Source organism: Podarcis cretensis (genome assembly GCF_951804945.1).
Source record: "Podarcis cretensis genome assembly, chromosome: 12".
In the NCBI taxonomy this organism is placed as follows: domain Eukaryota; kingdom Metazoa; phylum Chordata; class Lepidosauria; order Squamata; family Lacertidae; genus Podarcis; species Podarcis cretensis.
Window position 1 is genome coordinate 7,532,408 of NC_137181.1, and position 27,420 is coordinate 7,559,827.

Genomic DNA, 27,420 nt, shown 5'->3' on the forward strand with positions numbered 1-27,420 from the left:
AAATCTCCCCTGGAAAGTCGGGTCCTCGAACCACAATATCTGTATTTCAAGTCTGATTTGGCAAATCTCCCCTGGAAAGACTAATGTTTGATGCAACCTGAGAAAATTAATGAGCAAACGCCTAGATTTTATTTCATCGGAACTGAGAGAAGATGGCGTCTGCCACTAGAGAAGGGCTTTTGGATTGATTCGGCATAAACACCAGCGTGTGAGGATATTCTGCAAATAATAGACTTACTAGCTGCAAAAAAAGGAGAGTCATACAAATTTCACACAGAAGCACATTATTGTTTACTTCAACTCGCCTGTGAAAACAACTCAGAGGCCACGAAAGAAGGAAGGATAACAACAGAAAGATTTAAAGAAGGAACTATTGGAAACTCAAGGCAGCAGAAACATAAGATGATTAGAGCCCCACTGAACTGGAAGCATGGGAAGCCCCAACAAAAAATTATAATTTGGCAGAATATTTGGACTATATGATATGTATTTATATAATTTGGAATACTTAATGTGATCTGATTGGATTGTTAAAATGGAAAATTTAATAAAAAATATTATTATTATTTTAAAAAAGAGAAGTAAATCATGAATGGCTCCATCTTGACCCCCACATCACCTCAGAGTGGCCCCGATGTGCCCAGGCCATTTGACCACTTTAGCTCTTGGATGTCCGATGTGACCCTGGCAACTTAGCCTTCAGTGAGGGAAGAGCATCATAAAATCCTCTTTCTGCATCTCAGAGAGCTTCAAGGATAGCTGATTTACCCTCTGGTGGGAAAACATCCTGCCATTTGTACCACTTTCAGGGGTAGATGAGGAGACATGGAATGCAGCGTAGGAGCGAGGAGATTCACAAATGCAGAACACACAAAAATCGGATATAGCTATTAATGATAAATTAACATGTGCTATTAAGGTAAGAGGGACGCGGGTGGCGCTGTGGGTTAAAGCACAGAGCCTAGGACTTGCCGATCAAAAGGTCGGTGGTTCGAATCCCCACAACGGGGTGAGCTCCCGTTGCTCGGTCCCTGCTCCTGTCAACCTAGCAGTTCGAAAGCACGTCAAAGTGTAAGTAGATAAATACTGGTAGGTACCGCTCTGGTGGGAAGGTAAATGGCATTTCCGTGCGCTGCTCTGGTTCGCCAGAAGCGGCTTAGTCATGCTGGCCACATGACCTGGAAGCTGTACGCCGGCTCCCTCGGCCAATAAAGCGAGATGAGCGCCGCAACCCCAGAGTTGGTCACGACTGGACCTAATGGTCAGGGGTCCCTTTACCTTTACCTTATTAAGTTAAGACGGGGAATGTGCAGGAGAAATTGTCAGTGTTTGTAAAAAAAAAAAAAAGGTTCAGATTTCCCTTTGTCACCTCAGCCTGGTCCTCGGACCGTTGTCGGCATAAAAGAGTCCACGAGAAGAGTATCCTTGCAGAGTACTTTCTGCTTCTATTCTTAAAAGTCTTTCTGCAAAAGCGACTGACCAACTGTACACACCTCAACACTGCCAGCTTTCACTAACCAACCAGCCAACCCAACAACAAACTAACATTTCTCACTCTATATATACAAGTACAACCCCTTTCCGTTTTAACAGTACAAATTCTACAACCGCCTTCCCTATCTCCTCAAAATCCGCAATCTATCTTGCTGATAGTCGTAGAAGCAAGATTGATGGCCAGGGAACATGTTTCCTGCAGTGCTTGAACACTACTCTACCAGAGACTCGGAAAGGGGTCAAACCATTGCAAGAGGTGTTGAAATTTTGGGAGGTTGGATAGTTACAATGGAATGGTCTCGGGGGTGGGGTGCGCACTTGTATTTTTATTTATTTATTCTTATTACTTTGTCAAAATTAAAAAGAAAATTATTAAAAAGAAAAAAAAAACGCACACAATAATCAAGACTAATACATTCTAAAAGGTTGAATGCAATTTAAGTGAAACACTGAAACATTGTTAAATATATTTCACCCCCCCCACACCCCCGGGGGTTCTAATTCTTATATCACTAACAGGCATAGAGGGTTAAGGCAGCATGGAAGTTGGTGCAGTGCAAATGTACCAGCAGGACTGCTGGATTGGCTCTGCCAATGCGTGTGCACTGCGTCAACCCCTCCAGTGCCTCGTCCCCCTCCCTCCCTCCCTCCCTCCCTCCCGGCACTTTCTGTCTGCTGTTTTTAGAACGAGCTTGCATTAAAAATCATTTAAGTTTAAATGACTACCCAATGAATCAGGGGCACCTTTTGAGCTGATCAAAAGGCTCTTCTAATCAGCTGGTCAAAGCAATTGACTTAACGGTTGCAGCCCTTTTAAATGAAAAGTAACAGTTGCCATCAAAAACCAATTCTCATTAAAAACTTCCCTTTTCTTTCCTACCAGTCCTTAATTGGATATATTCCATATTTCCTCTTTTAGACAGCTAAGTTGATGTGATGTGCACAGCATATCAGGGATGATTAATTTGGAGCTTTTTCTCTAGAAATTTCCTTTTTCTGCTTGATGACATTGTGGTTTTCATACTAATTCTAAGCCCAGGTAAGATACTTCTATTGCTTCTGTTGCTTGTTCTTTAACCACAGTGTTGATGGGGTCTATTTTCACTGGGGGTGGGGGGACGACCGCAATTTGTCATGTGTTAAAAATATGCCTTGCACCTCTGGGTGCAGAATCTTGCAGTTTCATCTCTTCTCTTGACTATTGCTTGCGGCTACAGTTTGAGTACAGCAAAATAATGTACGTATGCTTCTTGACTTCCTGTGCTGATCCCGGTGGAAAGGTTACCGTAGGCGTAGTCAAAGTCCGGTCCTGCGTCACTAGCCTGGAATCAGTCCACAAGGAGCGGGGCGAGGTCCGAAGCAGGAAGCCGGGCGGGGACAGGAGCACTGGAGAGTTAGGTCTGGGTCCGGGCAGGAACAGGTACTCAACAACGACGTTGCTCCCACAACCTGGGACTGGCCCGACTGGCTTTTATCTGTTCTGAGGCCAGGGGCGGCCTCGGCCCCTAGGAGACGCGCCTCTCTTGGCCTTAAGGCGAGCACTCCTCCTGGGAGAAACCAGTTCCCTCCGCCTCTCTGCCCTGAGCCTCTGCAGTTCAGGAGAGGCTGAAGGGTTACTGGGCCCAGGGGGAGACTCACCTGCAGGCACTGAGTCCTCAACCACCTCTGGAACCAGAGTGGAATCACCTGGTGCCGGCTCCTGAGGATCCGGCACAGGTGCAGGCGCTTCAGAATCAAGGCCCTGCCCCAGTTCAGCCGGCCCTGGAGGCGGGGACTCCTGTGCAGGCTGGGATTCCTCTGGTTCAGCCTCTGAATCGGAATCCCAGGCCATCACACTTCCTAAACATGCTGCACAACACTAATTCCTCAGCTTGCTGTTAAAATTTCAGAGTATCCAGGACAGACAAAAGGAAACACATCTCCATCCATCACATATGCACATACAGGGGAAAGTAGGAAATTTAAAAATTTGTAAAGTGAGCAAGAAAAACCCAGGAACTAAATCAGTCTTTCAACGGCCACATTGTTGACTGTAGACCAACTTTTTTTAAAATAACATTTTATAGATTGTCCAAAAATAACAATAACAAAAACAAAACAATCTGAATTCCCTCTAATCCCTTCCTTGGTTCTATTATTTATTGACATAAAGGTAAAGGTAAAGGGAACTCTGACCGTTAGGTCCAGTCGTTGCCGACTCTGGGGTTGCGGCGCTCATCTTGCTTTACTGGCCGAGGGAGCTGGCGTTCAGCTTACGGGGCATGTGGCCAGCATGACTAAGCTGCTTCTGGAGAACCAGAGCAGCGCATGGAAATGCCGTTTACCTTCCCGCCGGAGTGGTACCTACTTATCTGCTTGCACTTTGACGTGCTTTCGTACTGCTAGGTTGGCAGGAGCAGGGACCGAGCAACGGGAGCTCACCCCGTTGTGGGGATTCGAACCGCCAACCTTCTGATTGGCAAGTCCTAGGCTTTGTGTTTTAACCCACAGCGCCACCCGTGTCCCATTTATTAGCATACTGCATGTCTATTACTAAACGATTGTAGACCAACTTTTGCCAACCAGGTGCCCTCCAAATGTTCAGACTAGAGCTGCAATCAGCCCCGGCTTGGAGAAAGCTGCTGCAGAATGTATGGTCAAATGCTTCCTTGCACCGGTTAGGGCCATAAGGCAATGCCACCTGAATGTTTGCTCTCTCTAGCTTTTTCTTAAAGGGAAGGATGACTGCAAATGCTGGAAAGCTCAGTTGGTTAGAGCGCAGTGGTGGTAACGCCGAGGTTGCAGGTTTGATCCAGCTGCATGTTCCTGCATTTCAGGGGTTGGGCTAGAGGGTCCCTTCCAACATTATTATTCTATGCAAATATACATAGACACCTGGGTGGCGCTGTAGGTTAAACCACAGAGCCTAGGACTTGCCAATCAGTAGGTCAGCAGTTCGAATCCGCCAATCTAGCAGTTCAAAAGCATGTCAAAGTGCAAGTAGATAAATAGGTACCGCTCCGGTGGGAAGGTAAACGGCATTTCCATGCACTGCTCTGGTTCACCAGAAGCGGCTTAGTCCTGCTGGCCACATGACCCGGAAGCTGTACGCTGGCTCCCTCGGCCAATAAAGTGAGATGAGCGCCGCAAGCCCAGAGTCGGCCACGACTGGACCTAATGGTCAGGGGTCCCTTTACCTTTACCTTTAAATATACATATGATAGCCAGGTGGTCCTCTTGATTCATGCGAGAGGGTTGTGACTGACTAGTGCTAGTCTTTTGTGCAAATTAGTCAGGAGGAAGCTGGATTCAAAAATTTGGCACTCCTTTTTTTTTTTTTAAAAAAAAAAGCACACACACGTTTAACTAGAAACTTCATCCTTAATTAATTAAAGCTTTGCAGTACCAAGGTTGCCCTAATAAATTGCACTGATGGTCGTGATGATTTTTCTCCAGTTGCTGGCAACCCTCTCCCCCAGCTCCCCGCGAAAGGAAAACTTCTTGTTATAACTGCACATTGAGGATTCTGGTGTTGGCACCACATCGCCGCTTCATTCCTTAGGGATTTAAAAATAGTTCCTCGCTGGCTCGCTCCCCAGCCAGCAGAAAAGATTTAGTATGCAAGCCTAGCTCCCTTTTCCCCCCATCCCCCCTCCCATAGTAACTCCCTTGGCACCATCACAATTCATTGAGAAATGGCTGGAACAGGGACTGGGGTTCAGCAGGTGTACCATTTTGCTCCTATAGAGATGGAAGTCGAGAAATGGCTAAATCTCTGAAGTTTCAGGGTGGGTGTGAGGGCAACAGAGCCACTTCTGCCTAAGCAGGTGGGGTTGTGGGCTGCATGGCCCCTCCATGTGCGCGGTGGGTGGAGGCCAGCCCTGCGCAATTGAGGGGATTCCCAGTTGTGTCATCCCCTGGCCGGCCAATCAGCTGGCTTGCGGGGCATGGCCTGCCCTATTTAAGGCAGGACACGCCTGGGATCTCCCTCTTTGCTACCCGCCAGCTGTTCCTGCTTTTCCCACCCTCCCACCCTATAAGGTTTTCGCTCCTTGACCTTGCTATGGACTTTGGTTGGTCGCCGTTGAGGGGCCTGGTAGAAATTTTTCCACTTGGCAAATTGACACCAGCCACTTGGTTCTCGCCTACCTCGTAGCAAATCGTCACAACTTTCTGGGTATTGGGGTTAGGCATTGGTATTGTTCTGTAGATGGAAGAGGGGAGGGAGCGCCATCACCTGCCCCGCATATAGAAGGGTAGTCCATTAAAGGATTCCGGGGGGCGTGGCCCTGTCCGAAGCCTATGGAGGTGAGGGCCCAAGGCAGGCCCCCTATCGGTGACCCCGGGGGAGTTCCTAGTTGATGTGCATCAGCAGGACTCCCCCTACTGGTGGTTAACCCTTCCCAGACTTCATGCAGATGGGCTGGAGTCGGATATAGTCAGTTAGGACCAATGCCTAAGCCAATACCGCTCTTCATCTGTAACCAATAAAGTTGTGGCCTTTTTTTAGCCCATTAACCTTAATAATTGTGTCATGTGTCATTATTTCCACCTGGGGGGGGGTGGGGACGGAAACTCGCCATGCAGCACCCTTGAGATCTTTCTCTGGTGCCCAGGAGGCGTCCAAGTCCCTGTTCTCTTCCTCCTTGGCCATGGGATGGTGAGGGTGATGACCTTTCCTTCTGTGAAATGTACCTAGAACTGAAGGCAGAAGTGTGAAATCTGACACTTTCCCACTTCCTCTTTCATCTCAATGTGCCTTTCAAGGCTCAGATTCATTCTTTCGCCCAGTACCCTTGGATAATCAAAGTTCGTGAGAGAGCATTTTGTCTGTTTCTGCATGATGTGGGGAGGGGTGGTTTGACCTAAGGGAGGGAGAGAGAAGAGACCAGAGGGGGTGGCATCTGTAAAACTTGCTCAGGTTTTCAGGTGTGCCCATGGGGATGGGCGAGAGATTGGCCCTGGCAGGGAGTTGAAGGAGTAGCTCCTGCTACGACTCGATTGCCAGCTGGGCAAAAGCCAGAATGAAATAAAAACACCCAGCGGTGGTGGTGCTGGTGGAGATCAAAAATGCCTACTAAAGGGAGGATGCAGAGGGCATTGGGAACCAGTGTGGTACAGCGGTTAGAGTGTTGGACTAGGACATGGGTGACCAGGGTTCGAATCCCCACCGGGCCATGAAGTTCACTGGGTGACATTGGGCCAGTCACTGTATTCTTTCAGCCTCATCTACCTCACAGGGTTGTTGTGGAGATTACATCAAGAGGGGGAGAACCTTGAGATGGTGGTTTATAAATAAATAAAATTCTTAGATGAGCTTGCTGGAGCCAGCATTGTAGAGTTCAAATTAGTGACTGAATTGTCATCCGGAGCCTTACAGCTCTGTAGAAGTGGTCAGATTTGGATGTTCGTTAATCTAAAAATGCAACCGCCACAGAAAAGGGGTTGGCAGGGAAGTGACCCCCTCCATATTGATAATTGAGAGTCAGAAACCCTTGTGAGTTTGGAACCATTCAGGCATCAGCAAATCCTTGTGCCTCTACCTTAGACCATCTTGAAATCTGCCAGTTGATTCTTCTTCCACACTGAGTTGCCTGAAGTTAAAAAGAAAGGAAAAGAGGAAAATTGAACAAATGAGGGTAGGGCAATTTCTGGATAGCAGGTTTGACTTGCAAATACCACCCACTCATGGTTGGGCAAAGAGAGGAGATGTTGGCACGCTGACAAAAGCAGGTTCCTCAGAATGGAGGTTTGGGCTTGGACAAGTTTGACTAGGCCTTCTGCTCTCTTTCTGTGTGTGAGAGAAACAGAGAACCTATGCAACTCGGATGTATACTGTCTAATAGTAAAATACCCATCACTCTAACGGGTGGTATCAGAACCAGCCCTGCCATTGGGCAAAGTAAGGCAGCTGCCTCAGGTGGTAGATGCTGTGGAGTGGGCAGTAGCAGCTAGATGTTTGAGGGCACAGCTGCGTAAAGCAACTTGATCTGCCTTGTACTACCCTGCTGGTCTCACATGCAGTGAAAGACGTTGTCATCCCATCACCAAGGTTAAAGTAAGATTCAGCGGCTGGTCTCACCAGCTCCCAAGAATGGGAGAGGACACTATCTTGCCCTTTGCCTCAGGTAGCAAAATGTCTTCGACCAGGGCTGGGTGGTATATATGCGAGTCTGCTTGTAAATGAGTGCCGGACAAGCAATATATTCTGTTACCAATTTCAGTTCATTTCTGAGCTCAGTTTAAACTGCTGCCTTTGCTTTATAAAACCTTATATAGCTATCTTCTGGGCCATCTCTCTCTCTCTCTCTCTCTCTCTCTCTCTCTCTCTCTCTCTCTCTCTGGACCTTGCTTAGAAAATCAAGTTAATTTTAATCTGTTTTAGTATTTTAACTTTCATACGTTTTAAATGAGGATTGCAATTTTTAAAAATAGATTTTACTCTTTTATCTTTTGCAAACCGCTTTGAGTTTTGCGTGTGTATTTATAGTCAAGCGATGTGTAAGTTTCACAAAATAAAATAATCACCTGAGACTCTTCTCTGTGTGCCACCTCCAACAGAATTTCAGGGGCAGCGACAAGAGAACAGGCCTTTTCATTGAGGGTAAAAGTTGATGCATTCCAGTCAGGCAAAAATACTCTACAAAGATATGAAATATGGCTGTGGGGGGGTGTGGTCTGTAGAGAGGGGTGTGGCTGAGGAGGGGTTTGGGACATGGGGGAGAGTCCCCAGGGCCAGATGGAGAGGGCTGGAGTAGCAAATTTGGCTCCAGGCCTGAGATTCCACATCCCTGCTCAGTCCAAAGGGACTCCATCCATGCAGGCTGCCCAGTTGCCCCTTCCAATCGAAATGGGAAATAGAGGCTTCTGAGTTGGTCCAGGGCAGGCATGTCCAATGGGTAGATCACAGGGTGTTCCTGGTAGATCTCTGGTCCCTCAGGGATCTCCTTCCCCCCCAAAAAAAATAAAAAAAATTAAAAAAGAATTAAAAAAGCTCAACCTAAGAAAAGCTGAACAACTTTGCCTTTCCCAAAAAAATCTCAGCAACTTCTGCTTCTTAGCAAAAAAATGGACCATCAGATTAAGGTTCACTATTTGACTGCAGATTCAGGACCCTCAACTGTGTGTTTTATATAATCCACTTTTTATTATGTTCTGTGTATATCGCAATGCTGATTCAGTTTCATTCATATATCCAGTTCCATTCATTCATTCGCTTCCTAAAAAAAACAACCCTTAACAACTTTGATCCATCAAACGACAATGGGTAGATCACTGTCAGTTTTTTATACTGTGAGTAGATCACAGTCTATTGGGAGTTGGACGTCCGTGGTCTAGGGCTTTTTCTGAGCAACAGCAGTAGACACGGTGTCTGCTTCTCAGTTTGTGACTCCCAGCTCCATGATTTCTGGCTCCTGGGCTATGACTCCTGGCTTTTACTCCTCAAGTTGCCTATGGACACAGTCTGCTGGGATACTCTCCTAATATTGAGAATCCTCCAGTCAGCAGGGTTTGCATAGGAGAACTTGACTATGTCTTCTGCATCCCTTGCTTCAGTTGTTCCATCTCTTGTTTTGGTACAAAGGATCATTGGCCTTGCTCTTCCCTCATTTGCCCAGATACCCAAGTTATAAAGTGCATAATGGCATAGCAATTTGATGCAACTAGCCGTTGAGAAGCATCTTAATCCTCAGGGATGCGTAGGTACAGACAAGCTTACCATTTGATTGCTCCTTAGAGCATTAGGATGGTGACTTGTGCACGAGATCCATCATGAATACGCTCGGTGTACTCATATAAATGAAGAATAGGCAGGGTTTTTCATTTAACCAAGCTGGAGATGATTCATCCCCCAATAGCAAGCAGTCCACCCACCTCTCCAAAGGAAGTGAAATATTGCAACTTTGCTCTTAAAGCTGTGCTCAGATAGTCACGAGCTTTTGGGAGCTAGATGTCTTAAGTCGTAGAAACTGCCAGAGCAAACACTTTCCTCAATTAATCATGTGCAGCTCTGCCAAGTCATCGTGGTAACTTCACCTTTTCCCCATCTGATACTTGGAGGGAGAAAGCCAGAGGACCCAAGAAGGGTTTCCCCAAGCCCATTACCAGGAAGTTAGGAGCTGTGCACGCTATTTTCATCAGCTGTTGGGACAGGAGAGACCTCAGATTTATTCAGAGACCATCGTGCAAGGTGGGCATGGATGGGAAGATCTTCAAATGCATTTGGCAGAGTTCATACTCAAGATTTACATGCCCCCAGAGTCATCGTTTGTGGAGAAAAGTTCCCTGTAACTTCACTTCTTGCAGGGAGGGAACCGCCAGAAGGCCCTCGGAGCTGGACCTCAGTGTCTGGGTCGAACGATGGGGGTGGAGACACTCCTTCAGGTATACTGGGCCAAGGCCGTTTAGGGCTTTCAAGGTCAGCACCAACACTTTGAATTGTGCCCGGAAACGTACAACAGTGCTCTCCTCACCTGCAATTCTCCACAACTAGTATTTGGTGGCCTACTGACTCTGACAATGGAGAGAGTACATAGGCACTGTGGCTAGTAGCTACCGATGGGCTTATCTTACATGCATTTGTCTAATCTTTTATAGCCATCCAAATCCATCACCGCCTCTTGTGGGAGCGAACTCTATAATGTCAGTGTTCTGCTATCAGTGAGCAACAGCCTACTCACTCACCAGTGAATCATTCTACTGTTTGCCTCATTATATGAGCCAAGTTCTCTCCAAACACCATAATATTAGGATTAAGGAGGATAGTGATTTCAAGTGTTTGGATGGTGGTGCAAATGGGATAAATACCCAACAGATGGATTCCACGATGGAATGGGAAAACATCTCATTGACAAAACTCTGGAGACTTTGGAATATGTCGAGATCATCCAGTCATACAGTGGTGGCTTCATCTGCTTGGATGTTCCCCTCTTTTGGTATCACCAGTTCTTAGGGTAGAGACAAGGAAACTGTGACCCTCCAGATTTCGCTAGACTAGATTACTGCAATGTGTTATACATAGGGCTGCTTCTGAAGATGGTTCGGAAACTTCAGCTGGTGCAGAATTCAGCGGCCAGGTTGCTCACTGGTTTGACTATATTACACCAATCCTGGTCCAACTGCACTGGCCACCAATTAGTTTCCAGGCACAATTCAAAGTGCTGGTTTTGACCTATAAAGCTTTAAGCAGCTCAGGACTGCAATACATCAAGGACCACCACTTTCCATATTAACCTACCTGGACCCTGAGATTCTGGGGCCCTTCTTTGCGTGCCTCCTCCTCGAGAAGTCTGGAGGGTAGCAACATGAGAACGGGACCTTTTCTGCAGTGGTCCCCAGTTTGTGGGATGCTCTCCCCAGGGAGGTTTGCCTGGCGCCTTCATTATACACCTTTAGGTGGCAGGCAAAACCATTCCTTTGTAATCAGGCCTTGGGTTGATTTGATTGACATCCTATGCCCTTTTAAAATGTGGTGTTTTTGGGGGGGGTGTGTGTGTGTGTTGGGTTGTTGTTTTGATTACATATTTTGTGGTTTTATATTTATATTTTGATTTTGTTCTGTGAACCACCCTGAGAACTCCAGGTATAGGGCGATAGATAGATGATAGATAGATAAATGATGATGATAGATGATAGATAGATAGATAGATGACAGATAGATAGATTAGATAGACAGATGATAGATAGATAAATAAATAGATGATAGATAGATAGATAGATAGATAGATAGATAGATAGAGATAGATAATAGACATAGCTGTCAATGTTTCCCTTTTTTTAAGGGAAATTCCCTTATTTCGAATAGGATTCCTCGCAAGAAAAGGGAAAAGTTGACAGCTATGAATAGACTACAGCTCCCATCATCTCTGACCATTGATCATGCTGGCTGGGACTGATAGGATTTGAAGGCCAGCAACATATCCACTTCGCCTATCCACTTTCTCCAAACTGTGAATAATATTATACCTCTATCCTGTCCTCATGCAACGATTCCAAATCTGTGCAAATTTTTTGTCATGAGCCTGTGCAAGAAACTGTAGTCTTAAACTACACGGGACTAGAAAAGCAGTTTTTTTGCAGCCCTGTCTCAAAATTGCCAAGGTGGCTGAAGCTTTCGGATGTGCTGAGATCACAGCGATTGCCTCTTGTAACTGGTGGTTTAGGCTGTAAATCTGGGCTCTGTCCCAGCTTCCTCAATGAGCACGAAAAAATAGCCATTGGCTCAGGGATTTAATTCTAGTTCAGTATGTACAATGGACAGCAGCAAATCCTCACGTAGCCTCATGCAGGAAGCACAGTATTGGTTTTCTTGGTCAAGATAAATTAAGTTACAGATAGGTAGCCGTGTTGGTCTGCCATAGTCAAAACAAAAAAATTCCTTCCAGTAGCACCTTAAAGACCAACTAAGTCAGTTCTTGGTATGAGCTTTCGTGTGCATGCACACTTCTTCAGATACACTGAAACAGAAGTTTCCAGACCCTTCTATATAGTAAGAAGGTGGGGAGGGGTATTACTCAGAAGGGTGGTGGGAATGGGTGATTGGCAGATATCATCAGGCTCATCACAGCTATCTGCCAATCACCCATTCCCACCACCCTTCTGAGTAATACCCCTCCCCACCTTCTCACTATATAGAAGGGTCTGGAAACTTCTGTTTCAGTGTATCTGAAGAAGTGTGCATGCACACGAAAGCTCATACCAAGAACTGACTTAGTTGGTCTTTAAGGTGCTACTGGAAGGAATTTTTTTGTTTTGAAGATAAATTAAGTTAGAATAAAGAGACTAATTCAAATTGACCATTTGAGGGTTGTTGTTGTTTTTTGGAAGAAGCTCAAACACAGTTTGCAAATGTTTGTCGGTTGGCTTTCTTTCTACATATCTAATTGTTTTGCCAAATATTGTAACATCAGGCAGGGCAGGGAATTGAATTACACAAGCGACATCTGCCTCCTGGGAAGTTCAGGACTCTCTCAAGACCTCACTTGACACAAGCACTTATTTCATACGATCATCACCTGATCTCCAACGGTGCTTCTCCACAAAGGATTACACTCTAAGTATCTCGCAGCCCATAAAAAGTAAATCAGCCATGACAATGAATAGCAGAACATCTCGGCGTTTCAAAACATCTCCCTGACAACTCGCTTTGTAAAGAGTCAAGCTGCAAGACCTTTAACCCCATTTGAGTCCTTAATGTTCCAAGCGCGAGAATCTGAAGAAACATCGGTTTCAAGTATTTACATGTTATGAACAGAAATAGACATTAGCTCTACTGAAAGCTTTAAAATGATATGAAGGATGGACATGAACTCAAAGAAGTGGGGCCTTCTTCCTTCCTTCCTTCCTTCCTTCCTTCCTTCCTTCCTTCCTTCCTTCCTTTCTTTCTTTCTTTCTTTCTACCTGGAGTGTGTATATGGAATATGGGGTCTTCACTCCAAAGACCCCATATTCTTTTGAACCATCTTCCTAGATGCCAGTAGTGGGAAGGGCAGAGACAAAAGAAGGTGGAGCAACAAATGTTAATTATAGATTAGTTTCTTCACCCACCTCCTGGTCCTCCATCCAGACAAGCCAACAAGACATACCGGTTAGAGTGTTGGACTACAGCCTGGGAGACTAAGGTTCGAATCCCCACTCAGCCATGAAGCTCACTGAATGACCTTGGGCCTGTCACCATCTCTTAGCCTAGCCTACTTCACAGTGGTTGTTTTGAGGATGAAACATGGAGGAGGAGAACATCACCTTGAGCTCATTGGAAGAAAAAAGGTGGAATATAAATGCAATTAATAAATAAGCAAGAGACATGACCACGATTCAGGGATGCACTTCAGTCAGGCAAAGCTATGTGGGGTGTGGAGTAGGGCCAAAGGGTATGGCTTGAGGGGAGTTCTTAGGGCCAGATAGAGAGGACTAGAGGGCCACATCCAGCCCTGGGGCTTGAGGTTCCCCACCCCTGGACTAAACTACCCCTGAAATCCATCTCTGCTAACCAGTACTTTCCCCCCTAAAAATGTTTAGGGGTACTCTCATTTTGACTCAAGAAAACCACCGTTTTATAGCTCAAATCAGGAAAAATAAATACAGTAAATGGACAAAAGTACAAAGAACATGCATTACCTCATATTACACCGCACATTGGCATGAAGTTGTGTGCACTAACATCTTCCTGACTTCCATCAGTACACATCCACATTCCACACTGCTTCACACATTAAACGCTCGCTTCAATCTGAGACTCAGGAAGCACCTGGAAAAGAAATGAAGTTGCCATTGGAGGTGGTAACAACGAAACTGACCAATCACCGTGCTAGATTCCAACTCCTACTTCACACATCAAACGCTCACTTCCGTCTGAGACTCAGGAAGCAGCTGAGACAGGAAATGAGGCCGCCATCGGGGGCAGCAACGGAACTGATGATTCACCGTGTTAGAGAAGAAATGAAAAAATTCCCATTAGATTCACAAGATGTTTAGGGGTGTGTGTCCCCCCAGAAAAAAGCACTGCTGCTAACATCAAAGAGTTAAGGTTAAAAGTGATTTGTAGCTGGTATGCCGTTCCAGTAATGTTTGCATGTTGTTGTTGTTTAGTCGTTTAGTCGTGTCCAACTCTTCGTGACCCCATGGAATAGAGCACGCCAGGCACTTCTGTCTTCCACTGCCACCCACAGTTTGGTCAAACTCATGCTGGTAGCTTCGAGGACACTATCCAACCATCTCGTCTTCTGTCGTCCCCTTCTCCTTATGCCCTCCATATTTCCCAACATCAGGGTCTTTTCCAAGGAGTCTTCTCTTCTCATGAGGTGGCCAAAGGATTGGAACCTCAGCTTCAGGATCTGTCCTTCCAGTGAGCACTCAGGGCTGATTTCCTTCAGAATGGATAGGTTTGTTCTTCTTGCAGTCCATGGGACTCTCAAGAGTCTCCTCCAGCACCAAATGGCTGCATATGTCACCCCAACTATCTCAGCAAATTGACTCAGAAGTTCCAGACCAAAGGGCACCTTCTACCACATCTGGTGGCTTTGTGGATCCTCATCTCGGACCATTTCAAGCTCATCACCCAGGTTGACAAGGTACCTCAGTCAGCGTAACTAGATCTTTTTGTTGGTGCAAATGAGAGATTGCACAGCAAAGAGCTCGTAAGTCGCCTTTTGACTGCAGCTCAATTTACAGTAGCCAAGTTTTGGAAAGATCTCACAGGGCCAACCATTTCATGTTGCTATAGTAAAGTCTAGGATATTGTGCTCTCAAGAACAAATGACTTCCAAGCTCAGATTTCTACGTGAACTTTACATAATTGGAGAATTTTGCAAGGACGTGGTATGATTTTATCATGAGCTTGGATGGCCGTCACACTATGACAATGCTTAAAACTGTATTTGGACTTTGGTTCCTACTTACCTTCCTAACTGATACAGATAGGTAGCCGTGTTGGTCTGCCATAGTCAAAACAAAATAAAAAAATTCCTTCCAGTAGTACCTTAAAGACCAACTAAGTTAGTTCTTGGTATGAGCTTTCGTGTGCATGCACACTTCTTCAGATACCTGCATGCACACTTCTTCAGATACATACAGATCAACTTGGTATCTGAAGAAGTGTGCATGCACACGAAAGCTCATACCAAGAACTAACTTATTTGGTCTTTAAGGTGATACTGGAAGGAATTTTTTTATCTTCTTTACTGATGATATGGTCCTTTCTGGCTTTTTAATAGCAATGCATGAGACACCATAGTCCTCCTCCTGCCCTGTTTAAGTATCTTGGGCAAATTTAGTTGTCTGTTCAAGAAAGACTGAGATATGTACAAGGTTTTATGTTTTAAGTATATTTGTAAAACAGAGGAAACTGGAAAAATAAAAGATATCAATAATTGTAAGAACAGCATTTCAATAACAGGAAACCCATCATTTTGCTAACTAATCCAGCATGCATATTGTTTCAATATGCATGTCAAACATTTCAAGAACCAATAAAGCCAACAGCTCAAGGCAATAGCAGAGGGGAAATGCATAAATATAAAAATCTATTCTGATTAATCAAGTCCAGAACTGTGCCTCCAAATTCTACCTAAAACAGAATGAAACTGGAAGCTCTGAAAATCTGAAACTGGGAGGAGAAAGATTACCACAATACTTCCCCCAGATGATGCAATGATATATCCAATCTACAGATTATCATGCAAATTTAAGACTGGGATGTGTATATTATGCTGCAACTTTGAGTGAAATCTAAATTTGTGGGACCAGTTGTTATGGTTGTTAAGTCCCTTTGAGTTGCATCCAATAAATTTAATAAATAAAAATAAGCAGACATATGACTACAGTACCCATGATGCAGTACCCATGATAAATACAGTACTCATACAGTACTTGAGCTAAGTATGCAGGCATGAAAACATTCTGGACCTATAGATCAGGCATCGACAAACTCAGCCCTCCAGATGTATTTGGGACTACAACTCCCATCATCCCTAGCTAACAGGACCAGTGGTCAGGGATGCTGGGAATTGTAGTCCCAAAACATCTGGCAGGCCAAGTTTGCCTATGCCCGCTATAGATGAAGTGAGGGAACTAGTGTTAATGATGCAAGCTGAATTCTGAACAGCACCTGAGCCATTTCTGAATATGGCCTGAAAGTCATTTAAGAGGCCTGTCCACATTTTTATTTAATTTTTTATTTTACAATCTTTGAATACAGATCAACTTGCCTCTCTGCAGTAGTGTGAACAGCTTCTGGTCACTTCCCTGTCTTGCCTTCTGCTTTATGGCTTTATTAGCATGCGGTTGTTTCAAAGGACTCATTTAGGAATTCTGGCAGGCTGGCTCCCTTCACTGCTGATGGTTCCTTAAGAGGAAAAAGTTGATTGAGGGCAGAGGTATTCTTGGGAGAGAGAGAAGCAGCCTTTGAGTCCAAAATCTAATTGCGGCATCGTCGAAGGGAAGCACAGCCTTCTCTGTAGGACAAAGTCACACGCCGTACTATGCCATAACAGATGGCAAAGAAAGCAATCAGCTTAATCACCATTTGGAGGAACATCCTTGTCAGCAGAAGGGAGCTGAGGGTTGATGGCTCTGGCTTGATTCTATGAAGTCTAGCAATGTCACTCTTGCAGGTGTGGAATGCACAGAAATAGCAAGATACCAAGGAAGGGTAATTTTGGGAGTGGCAACATAGATGGTGCTCCTTTTGTGGGATGTGATATCACTGTAGCAGTCAAGTACAACATTTCCTGTTTGCCCAGAGTGGACACACAGGGAGATGCTACTCCAGCCAGGAGGACTTCCTGTCACACCTGGTCTGGAGCATCCTCCCTCTGCGTGTGACCAGGAAGATGCGCATGACCCTTGGAGACCCCATAAAAGGGCTGGTCATGCAACCATCTTCCCTTCTCCTGATGCTGCTCTCTTGATGTTCTTTGGCTGTCTGCTGGCTCTCAGCCAGCAGCACATGGGCTCATTCGCCACATGGGATGAACCCAAACTCTCTTCTGTAACTACAAGCTAAAGCCTGCCTTCAGGGGTCATGCTGTGAACTGAATGTAAGTAAACTTCTTATTACCTTTAAGAGAAGACTGTTGTGTCTTTATTCTGTTTAAGAGGGGACGCGGGTGGTGCTGTGGGTTAAACCACACAGCCTAGGACTTGCCGATCAGAAGGTCGGCGGTTCGAGTCCCCGCGACAGGGTGAGCTCCCATTGCTCGGTCCCTGCTGCTGCCAACCTAGCAGTTCGAAAGCACGTCAAAGTGCAAGTAGATAAATAGGTATCGCTCCGGCGGGAAGGTGAACGGCGTTTCTGTGCGCTGCTCTGGTTCGCCAGAAGTGGCTTAGTCATGCTGGCCACATGACCCAGAAGCTGTATAATAATAATAATAATAATAATAATAATAATAATAATAATAATAATATTTTATTTATACCCCGCCCTCCCCAGTCAAGGCCGGGCTCAGAGCGGCTTACAAACAATAATAAAAACAAGATGAATGATTACAACTTAAAAACAATAATAAAATACAACATTAAAATAATGGAACATTAAAATATTAAAATGTAGCCTCATCGCAGGAGGAGAAGGAAAAGAAAAAAGAAAGAGAGGGAGGGAGGGAATCAAATTGGCTCCAAGCCAAAGGCCAGGCGGAACAACTCTGTCTTACAGGCCCTGCGGAAAGAAATCAGATCCTGTAGGGCCCTGGTCTCATGAGGCAGAGCGTTCCACCAGGCCGGAGCCAGAGTTGAAAAGGCCCTGGCTCTGGTTGAAGCCAATCTAAATTCCTTAGGGCCTGGGACCACTAGGGTGTTGTTATTTATGGACCTTGAGGCTCTCCGTGGGGCATACCAGGAGAGGCGGTCCTGTAGGTACGAGGGTCCTAGGCCGTGAAGGGCTTTAAAGGTCAAAAGCAGCACCTTAAATCTGACCCTGTACTCAACTGGGAGCCAGTGCAGCTTGAAAAGCACTGGGTGAATATGCTCCCATGGCAGAGACCCCGTGAGGAGCCTCGCTGCAGCATTCTGTACCTGCTGGAGTTTCTGGGACAGCTTCAAGGGCAGCCCCGTGTAGAGCGAATTACAGTAGTCAAGCCTGGAGATGACCGTCGCATGGATCACTGTGGCCAGGTCGGGGTGGGAAAGGTAAGGGACCAACTGCTTGATGCGGCAAAGGTGGAAAAATGTCGCCTTGGCTGTTGCTGTAACTTGCGCCTCCGTGGAAAGGGAGGCGTCAAGGATTACACCCAAACTCTTAACGGAAGGCAATGGCACTAATTGGGCCCCCGCAAGAGAAGGGAGTTGGTCCCTCATCCCCATGCCATCCTGACCTAGCCATAGGACCTCTGTCTTTGAAGGATTTAGTTTCAATCGGCTCCCACGAAACCATCCAGCTATAGCTTCCAAGCATCTGGTCAGTGTGTTCGGGGCCGAGTCGATGTGGCCATCCATCAGCAGATAGAGCTGAGTGTCATCAGCATATTGGTGACAGCACAGCCCAAAGCTCCAGATAATCTGGGCAAGGGGGCACATAAAGATGTTAAAAAGCATCGGGGAGAGAATTGCGCCCTGCGGCACTCCACACACCAAGGAGTGGCGCAACGACATTTCCCTCCCTAGTGCCACCCTCTGTCCCCGACCAGAGATAAAAGAGCACAACCAGTTACGGGCTATGCCCTGTATCCCCACGTCTGCGAGGCGGTGGTCCAGAAGATCATGATCGACCATGTCAAAGGCTGCTGACAAATCTAAAAGGATCAGCAGTCCTGACCCGCCTCGATCCAGTTGTCTATGGAGATAATCTGTTAGGGCAACCAGAGCCGTCTCCGTCCCAAAACCAGGACAGAAACCGGACTGAAATGGATCTAATGCTGATGTTTCCTCCAGAAACCTACCAAGCTGTTCAGCAACCGCTCTCTCAATTACCTTACCCAGGCATGGAAGATTTGAAACTGGGCGGTAATTGGATAGGTCTAAGGGATCTGATGAAGTTTTCTTTAAGAGTGGACACACCACTGCTTCCTTCAGTTCCCCTGGGAATGTCCCCGTGTCAAGGGACAAATTGATAATTTCAACCAGGGGGGTCCGCGCAACATCTGGACACTCCCTAATCAGCCAAGACGGGCACGGATCAAGGAGGCAGGTGGTGGGCCTACCAACTTGGAGGAATCTATCCACATCAGTAGGGAGTATCCGATCGAAATGGTCCAACACTGGACCTGAAGTCAGTCGAGGGGCCTCCAGTTCAGTCACTGTATCTAAATTGGCAGGGAGGTCAAGGCGGAGCAACAGGACTTTCTCCGAAAAAAAGCTCGCGAATGCCTCACAGCTGTGGGTTGAATTTGTGCTTAAATTTGGTTGTCCTCCTAAGGACGTTATTGACCTAATTATTCTAAAAAGTTCTGCCGGGCGAGAGCTAGCGGATGCAATGGAAGCTGCAAAGTAAGATTTCTTAGCAGCTTTCATAGCCATCTCATAGGCTTTCATAAGCGTCCTATAAGATGTTCTTGAGGCTCCGTCATGAGTCCGTCGCCATACTCGCTCTAGCCGTCTGAGATCCCGCTTCATTTTCCGGAGCTCCTCAGTAAACCAAGGGGCCCAGTTTCAACGGGGTCGCAGAGGGCGCTTAGGTGTGATCTCATCAATGGCTGCCAAGAGCCGGTTATTCCAGTCCTAAACAAGGTCATCTAATGAGTCGCCAGGAGGAGCAGGGTTCCGCAAGGCTTGTCGGAATCTATCAGGATCCATCAGTTTTCGCGGACGAGCCCAAATAGGTTCGCCACCCAAGCTGGGGAGGAGCGGGAAGTCAATCTTGGCTTTCAGAGTGTAGTAATCAGACCATGGCACTTCCACAGCGGGGAGCATGATCACATCTATGCCAGCCCCAAAGATCAGATCCAGCGTGTGGGCTGGATGGAGGACAGAGAAACCTGGGGGTGTTATCTCATGTAGGGAGACTACTTCGCCTTCCCGTACCCAGGTCTCCATCACGCAAGCCAGGTCAATCCCCTGCGAGACAAAAAAAGTCACGCATGGTGGTGGTTTTGTTGCCTATGGACCTGGCATTGCACAGCACCAATGATGGAGGTATGTAATCCTTGCTCTCCCTACCCTCATCCCTTGGGATGGGGCGTAGATTGGAAGGGGTTCGAGGATCACTGCATCTCGAAACCCTTCACTGATAGAGATATCTAGCCCCACCGCCATTCCTCCCTAGCCCTTCAATTGTGGAAATCCCAGATCCCATACTAGCTTCCCCAATAGATGGGTAACACCCCCTCAATAACAAGTCATCCTTGGGCCAGGACTCCTGGGTCAAAATGGTATGGGAAAGAGGTGGAGGTCTGATAGGGTAAGTATCCCTAGAAGATAAAACCCAACCAACCGCACCCCAAGCAGGGGAGACAGTCCCATGGTGTTTCATTAACTGTCAATCCCCCTCTCCCTCCTGGGTTAATTGGAGGATTGTTGGTTCTATCTGTGGCTGTGGAAGTATTAATGAGGTATGTGTAATAAAATGTGGATCACTGGCCAACAAAGAGCCAGATTCGAATTCGGAAGATCTGTCCATCCTGTCTCGCCAGGAGTACAGTAGAGAAGGCTGATCATTCTGATAAGTTTTTGGAACATTAGGCAAAGGTCCAGATGTAGATTTGGTGCTGGATATCTCCAGACTGTCAGCAACACAGAGTTCTTTAGGTGTTGTTGCCATAGAAATGCCGGAGGCGCCAAATTCCTCATCTAATTTGGTGTCGTTTGAAAAGGGAACAGGGAGTTGCACTGATGTCTTTCTATGGGATAAAGAGCTGTTGGACGTCTTTAAATATTGTGCTCTAGGCTCTACTGTCCTTATATTTTGGGTAGAAATCTCAGTCTTTATACTCATTAGCCTCTTCTTCAGGTCTTGTAATTCTAGGCTTACAGAGTTCTTTTCTTCCTTTGGGCAATTAGTATTTCTAGTGTTGAGCTTGGTTTCCTTTATCCGCATTAGCTTTGACTCTATGCAAGGGACCAATTGCCTCCTAGTTTCGTCCTTAAATACCCTCACTGGGCGGAGAGAATGGAACCACCATAGGGTATCCTTTATCTCCATGAGTCGAGATGGGAGGGTTGATGACCTAAAGGTCATAAATAGGCGCATGGTGTTTCTCAAGGTAGGCAGGAAGTGGAAATTTTCTAGATCTACATTTCGGTAATGGTAATTCAGGAGCTGAGACAAGGACATAGTAATTTGTCTGCGGTTCATCCACCTATGAGTGTATCGGTGAATCTCAAGCATTATCTGGTTCGTTTGCAAGACTTGACAGGACCTCACTTCATCCATAGTTTGAGTTGGTGAGTTGTTAACAGAATCATTTCTTAGCATCCTTTTAAGCCCTTGGGCATTTAAAGGGGAGGAGCTAGTATCCAATTGTTTCTCAGTGTTAACTATTCTAGTGAGGATTTCATCCAGTCTTTGGAGAACCAGAACCATAGTTTCTGCAGACAACGTGCAAATCTCTTGGTAGGGGTGCGTATCCCGAATTGGTTGAAAGCAGGCTCCTCTAATATCTTGTTCTAGAGGCATGGGTGGGTCAGCGTTAGGAGTGGGAGGAATCCCTCCTGCTCCTGCTCTTGCCCTCTTGGACGGATTAGCTTTTTCTGGGAGGAGGGGGGTCGGGTCATTGACATCCTCCTTAAGGGGGGGTGAGGTTCCCCCAACGTTGTTACTCACTGTTTGTTCTATTTGCTCCGTTTTCTCGGTTTCCTCAACCCGCTCTGTTTCTGAGCCAGGGCAGATGGCGTTTGGCTCTCTGCCGATTCTTTGTTTTAGAGGAATTGTGAGTCTCAATAATGGTCTTCTGGCTCTTTGCACCTCGTTTTCTCCTTCTGGCAGGCATTCTCAATAAGGAAGTGACAGTTGGAGGAGTGTCACTCCAATGAGGAGTGACAGTTGGAGAACTAGGTCTCAAACCTTCCGGCCTAAAAGAGCAGGTTTTAGCAGGGAAAGCCACACCTCTCCTTGAACACACTCAGAGGTGGATATTTAAAGCACAGCCTGGAAAGAACAGGGCAAAATTTAAGTGTGGATAAGCCCTTAGATTTAAAAAAAAGGAGATGTTCCTTCCTCTCTCATGGCGTTCAACCCTTCTGGACTGGACACAACTGGACCTAACTGTCAGGGGTCCCTTTACCTTTACCTTTAAAGGGGAATTTACCAGGAACAAATCTAATCTGGCAAGCCAGACTGGATTGCTTAACTCAAGAGATTCTAATGAATCTACCAACTAGCTTCCAACAATATACAGGGGAATGTACTCTGCTACCAGCTCACTAGCGTGAGTGAGGAAGGATAATATTTAATCAATATATCCTCTCCTACTATCCACAACATTCCCACACCTTTGAGGTGCAGGTTCTAGTCTTTGTGGTTTAAAAATTTAGACCATATGGTAGTAGAGGCCATGGGTAGAGGAGCTGGTGCAGCTACCGTGGAATGATCTTGCTTGCAAGCTTCCTATGTAACCAGGCCGACTGTCTACCAGCTCCATCCAGTATGTCGGTTGAGACCCTATCTGCCCTGCATGCTGTCTCACCAGAGTGGTGCATGCTCTAGATATCTCCCATTTTGACTCCTGCAATGCGCTCTACATGGGGCTATCTTTGAAGGTGACTTGGAAACTACAACTAATCCAGAATGCAGCTGCCAGACTGGGAGCGGCCACGAGACCATATAACACTGGTCCTAAAGGATCGCCACTGGCTCACAGTATGTTTCCAAGCACAATTCAAAGTGTTGGTGCTGACCTCGAAAGCCCTAAATGGCCTCGGCCCAGTATACCTGAAGGAGTATCTCCACCCGCATCGTTCAGCCCAGACACTGAGGTCCAGCGCCGAGGGCCTTCTGGCGGTTCCCTCCCTGCGAGAAGTGAAGATACAGGGAACCAGGCAGAGGGCCTTCTCGGTGCTGGCGCCCGCCCTGTGGAACACCCTCCCATAAGATGTCAAGGAGATAAACAACTACACAACTTTTAGAAGACATCTGAAGGCAGCCCTGTTTAGGGAAGTTTTTAATGGTTGATGTTTTAATATTTTTTGGGCAGCCGTCCAGAGTGGCTGAGGCAATCCAGTTAGATGGGCAGCATGTAAATAATAATTTTTTTATTATATTATTATTTTTATATGATCTAATCCATCTTCTTAAGAGCAAAAGAAGAACCCTAGTCTTCTTACCTAGTCTAGCATCCTGTTCTCACAGTGACCCATCAGATACGCCTAGGGAGCCCAAAACAGAACATGTGTGCAACAGCACTCTCAGGAGAGCATCAAAATAGCCCTGCTGGATGAAGCCAATGGACCACCCAGCATCCTGTTCTCACGGTGGCCAACCAGATGTATGGGAAACCTGCAAACAGGACCTAAATGTAACAGAGCTCTGACTACTTGTGATTCCTTACAGCTGGCATTCAGAAGAATACTACCTCCCACACTGGCAGTGGTCCAAAATCATTGCGGCTAGTAAACACTGATAGCCTTGTCTTCCAGGTTGACCTGATTTAAAATAGGACCCTATGCTCTGGGTGGCACTGTGGGTTAAACCACAGAGCCTAGGACTTGCCGATCCAAAGGTTGGCAGTTCAAATCCCCGTGACGGGGTGAGCTCCCGTTGCTCAGTTCCTGCTCCTGCCGACCTAGCAGTTCGAAAGCACGTCAAAGTACAAGTAGATAAATAGGTACCACTCCGGCGGGAAGGCAAACGGCGTTTCCGTGCACTGCTCTGGTTCGCCAGAAGCAGCTTAGGCATGCTGGCCACATGACCCAGAAGGTGCATGCCGGCTCCCTTGGCCAATAAAGCGAGATGAGCACCACAACCCCAGAGTCGGTCAGGACTGGACCTAATGGTCAGGGGTACCTTTACCTTTACCTTTATGCTCCTCAGCATCAGGTAACCTTGCTAAGCAAACCAGTCTCTTAAACTTAAGCCAAGAAATAGTATTCTTTATAAAATTGAACATCAATATTTGTATCAAGGCTTTGAGATTAGACCACTGAAGAAGCCCGGAAACTACCTTGGGAGTGGGCTATCTGCAAGCCCCAGTAAAAGGGCCCCATTGGGGGTGAACAGTGGCCTTACTTGGACTGCCAGGGCGAAACAGGTGCAAAACGCCGGCACCCCTGTCTCTACAACTTCACTAGCATCTCTCAGTACAGTGGTACCTCAGGTTAAGTACTTAATTGGTTCCGGAAGTCCGCTCTTAACCTGAAGCGTTCTTAACCTGAAGCGGACTTTCCCCATTGAAAGTAATGGAAAGTGGATTGATCCGTTCCAGACAATGAAAAACAGCCCCTAATACAGCAATTTAACACAAATTTTACTGTTTCACGAGACCATTGATCTATGAAATGAAGGCAATAATCAATGTACTGTGCTACAAAATAAATAAGACAGTATTTTAGATAGAAAAAAACAACCCATTTATTTCTTTTCTTATGTGCACTCATTGCTTGGATGGGGGCTCAGGGTCCTCTTCCACAATCACAATCGGCTTGGCTCCTGGCATTCGCGGAGGCCTCAGAGAGCTCCCATAGCTGGAGCCCAGTCGCAGAGCCCTCTGCAGGCCCCGCAGACGTCGGGGCTTGGCTCCTGGCAGCAGCGAGACCTTCAAGAGCTCAGACAACTTACTTCCGGGTTACAATCATTCGTAACCCAAAAAAAGTAAGTTGAAGCATTCGTAACCCGAGGTACCACTGTATTGCGAACAACACCAAACTTACCCTTTGTTGGTATCTTCATGAACTTACCTAAAAAGATAAAGAAAACAAAAGACTGAGTTAAGCATTTGAAAAACCCATTGTAACCAGACATTATAAGTTCATCTTAAGTTGGGTAGTTCATAAGTCTCTGCGGCTTTACACAAGGTTTTGCATTTTTCTCAGAAGATTGATAAAGGGTGTATAATTATTTTGGTAATTATTGTTTGTATATTAGTCTCCAATGTGTTGCAAGAGTCGTACTACTTCTATCATTTTTCTAGCCTCTGCATCAGGTGGCAGGGGTGCTGAAGGTTGCAAAATGGACTATAACTGTTTAGCTGGTGATCATTAGCACTGTAAAGCAGGGAAACGAACATTCAGTGTAAAAACGGCATGCAGTGTTTACAGAGTAAAACAAAAAAGCAAACAACATAATCATGCAATAATGGCTGCCTTGTGTTAGATAAGGCAGTCCCCGGAATACCAAACCGCAATTTTGTGTTGTAAATATACTCCTAATCTCTCTTCAGTGCCGATGCAAAGAGAGTTAGTTTAAGAGTTACATATTAATCCCTAGTCCCTCCCCCTCCCCCCCCAAAAAAAAGGAAAGAAAGAAAACTCTCTGCAAGGAAAAATCTAGCATTTCAAGGAGAAAGGTTCTAGGTTTACTGTTGTGCTAGTTTTGAACATGCAGGGCATTTGTTGTTGTTTGAGCAGGAGGGGGGTGGAAAAAAGATAGGGAATGAGCACGTCAGCTGACCAAGTTACAACACCTGGCTGTTCACTGCTGGAATCAGAATGCTAGTCTGTGAACCCTTGATTCAAGAAACCACCTCTTTATGTCATCGCATCAAGTACGCTGCCATAGCCTGATGTGATGGGATGAAATGGCAATCCAAACAGCTAATGCTTGCATCTCTCAGCCACCTGCAAATATGTCTTCTGTGTCTGGGTGGATGGAAGAAAAATCTCTTCTCCAATCTTTAGTCGGAATTTGGGGACAGCCGGGTATTGGAAGCATGCTCAAAGGGCATTTCCATCAGTTGCACAAGGTTTTATGTAATGCATTCTTTGATGAAATACCAGAGGTTGCATCTGTATGGGCAACTACCTTTTATCTGTTTCTGCTGGCTTTTGAAGGCATACCTCAATCACTTGACCCTGAATATCCTGCTTTAATTGTTGTGCTGTTTTAATATGACTCAGTCCACGTTTCAATTAAGTATGTTTGAGTGTTCATGCTTTGATGGGATCGTTTTATTCTGTATTTTTAGAGCTGTGTTTTTTATTCTGTATGGTTAGAGCTGAGTGCCCTGAGTGCTCACTGGAAGGACAGATCCTGAAGCTGAGGCTCCAATACTTTGGCCACCTCATGAGAAGAGAAGACTCCCTGGAAAAGACCCTGATGTTGGGCAAGATGGAGGGCACAAGGAGAAGGGGACGACGGAGGACGAGATGGTTGGACAGTGTTCTCGAAGCTACCAGCATGAGTTTGACCAAACTGCAGGAGGCAGTGGAAGACAGGAGTGCCTGGCGTGCTCTGATCCAGGGGGTCACGAAGAGTCAGACATGACTAAACGACTAAACAACAACAACAACAAAGGTGTTTGTAGAGCCATCTCCCAGCACACCATAAAACCCGCTGAATAACTTTGGGTTCATTATTGGGCGGTTGGGTTTGTTTTGTTTCGAAGGTTAGCCTACCTCACAAGATTGTTGCACAGACAGAAAGAGTGGGTGAGTAAAGAAACAAAAGGACTCGAAGCTCATTCTAACAGCTCAGTTGCCTGGAGCGTGGTGCTGGTAATGCCAAGGTTATGGGGTTAGAGTGTGGTGCTGATAACAGCAAGGTCGTTGGTTTGATTCCCATATGGGACAGCTGCAGATTTATGCATTATCCTTTTAACCCCCTCTTTTTTTTTTGCAAATTTTGTGAAAGGTGCTGCAGGAGTGTAAAGCTACATGTCCATAGAAGACCTTCTGCTGAATGCACAGAATGCAGGATCCTTCCCTTTGCCCTTTATTTACATGTTCAGGAAATTTAATTAATGAAGGTGAAAACAAGACGGCAGCAAAACAACCAAACAGTTATTATCTCTACAAAAACCAACTTTTTTTTTACGGTTTGGGAAAGCTTGTTTGCCTCCATGCAAAGGATTCTCAAACTCAACCTGAAAAACATTGTGTTCAAACAAACATGTGCCATTTTCTTTAAAATTCAGCCCCCTCCCCTTACACACAGAATAAATTGCCATCCGTTAAACAGCTGCTGAGGAAGACCTCAGGGCTGAAACGAATTTGGCACTTTGCATGGATTTCCCCCCTCTTTAATGAGCATGTATTAATTTTCACCCAATTTACTCCAGTTAATGGAAGCATTTATGCTGAAGTGTCTAATGATGTGGGCAAAAGCATATCTGTTTGGAAATGTTGTGTGTGTGTTAATTATACACTAAAATGACAATCTTTTGAACAGTGCTTAACGATACATTTCTGAAGCACAATTCAGCTGCAATGAAATAATACTAATAAGCAATAGTAATAAAATAATAATTTAAAAGTGCATTTCTTCTTTGGAAAAGGAATCTTCTAGAGTTATAGCCAGCCAGCCTCACCCTTAAAGAAGCGTATGCAGGTTGTTCAAAACAGCAATTTCCAGAGAGTTTTATTTTCCTTTTCTGATTTACATATCTGTGCCATTTTATAAGAAAAATAACTGAGCAGCTCAAGTTCAGA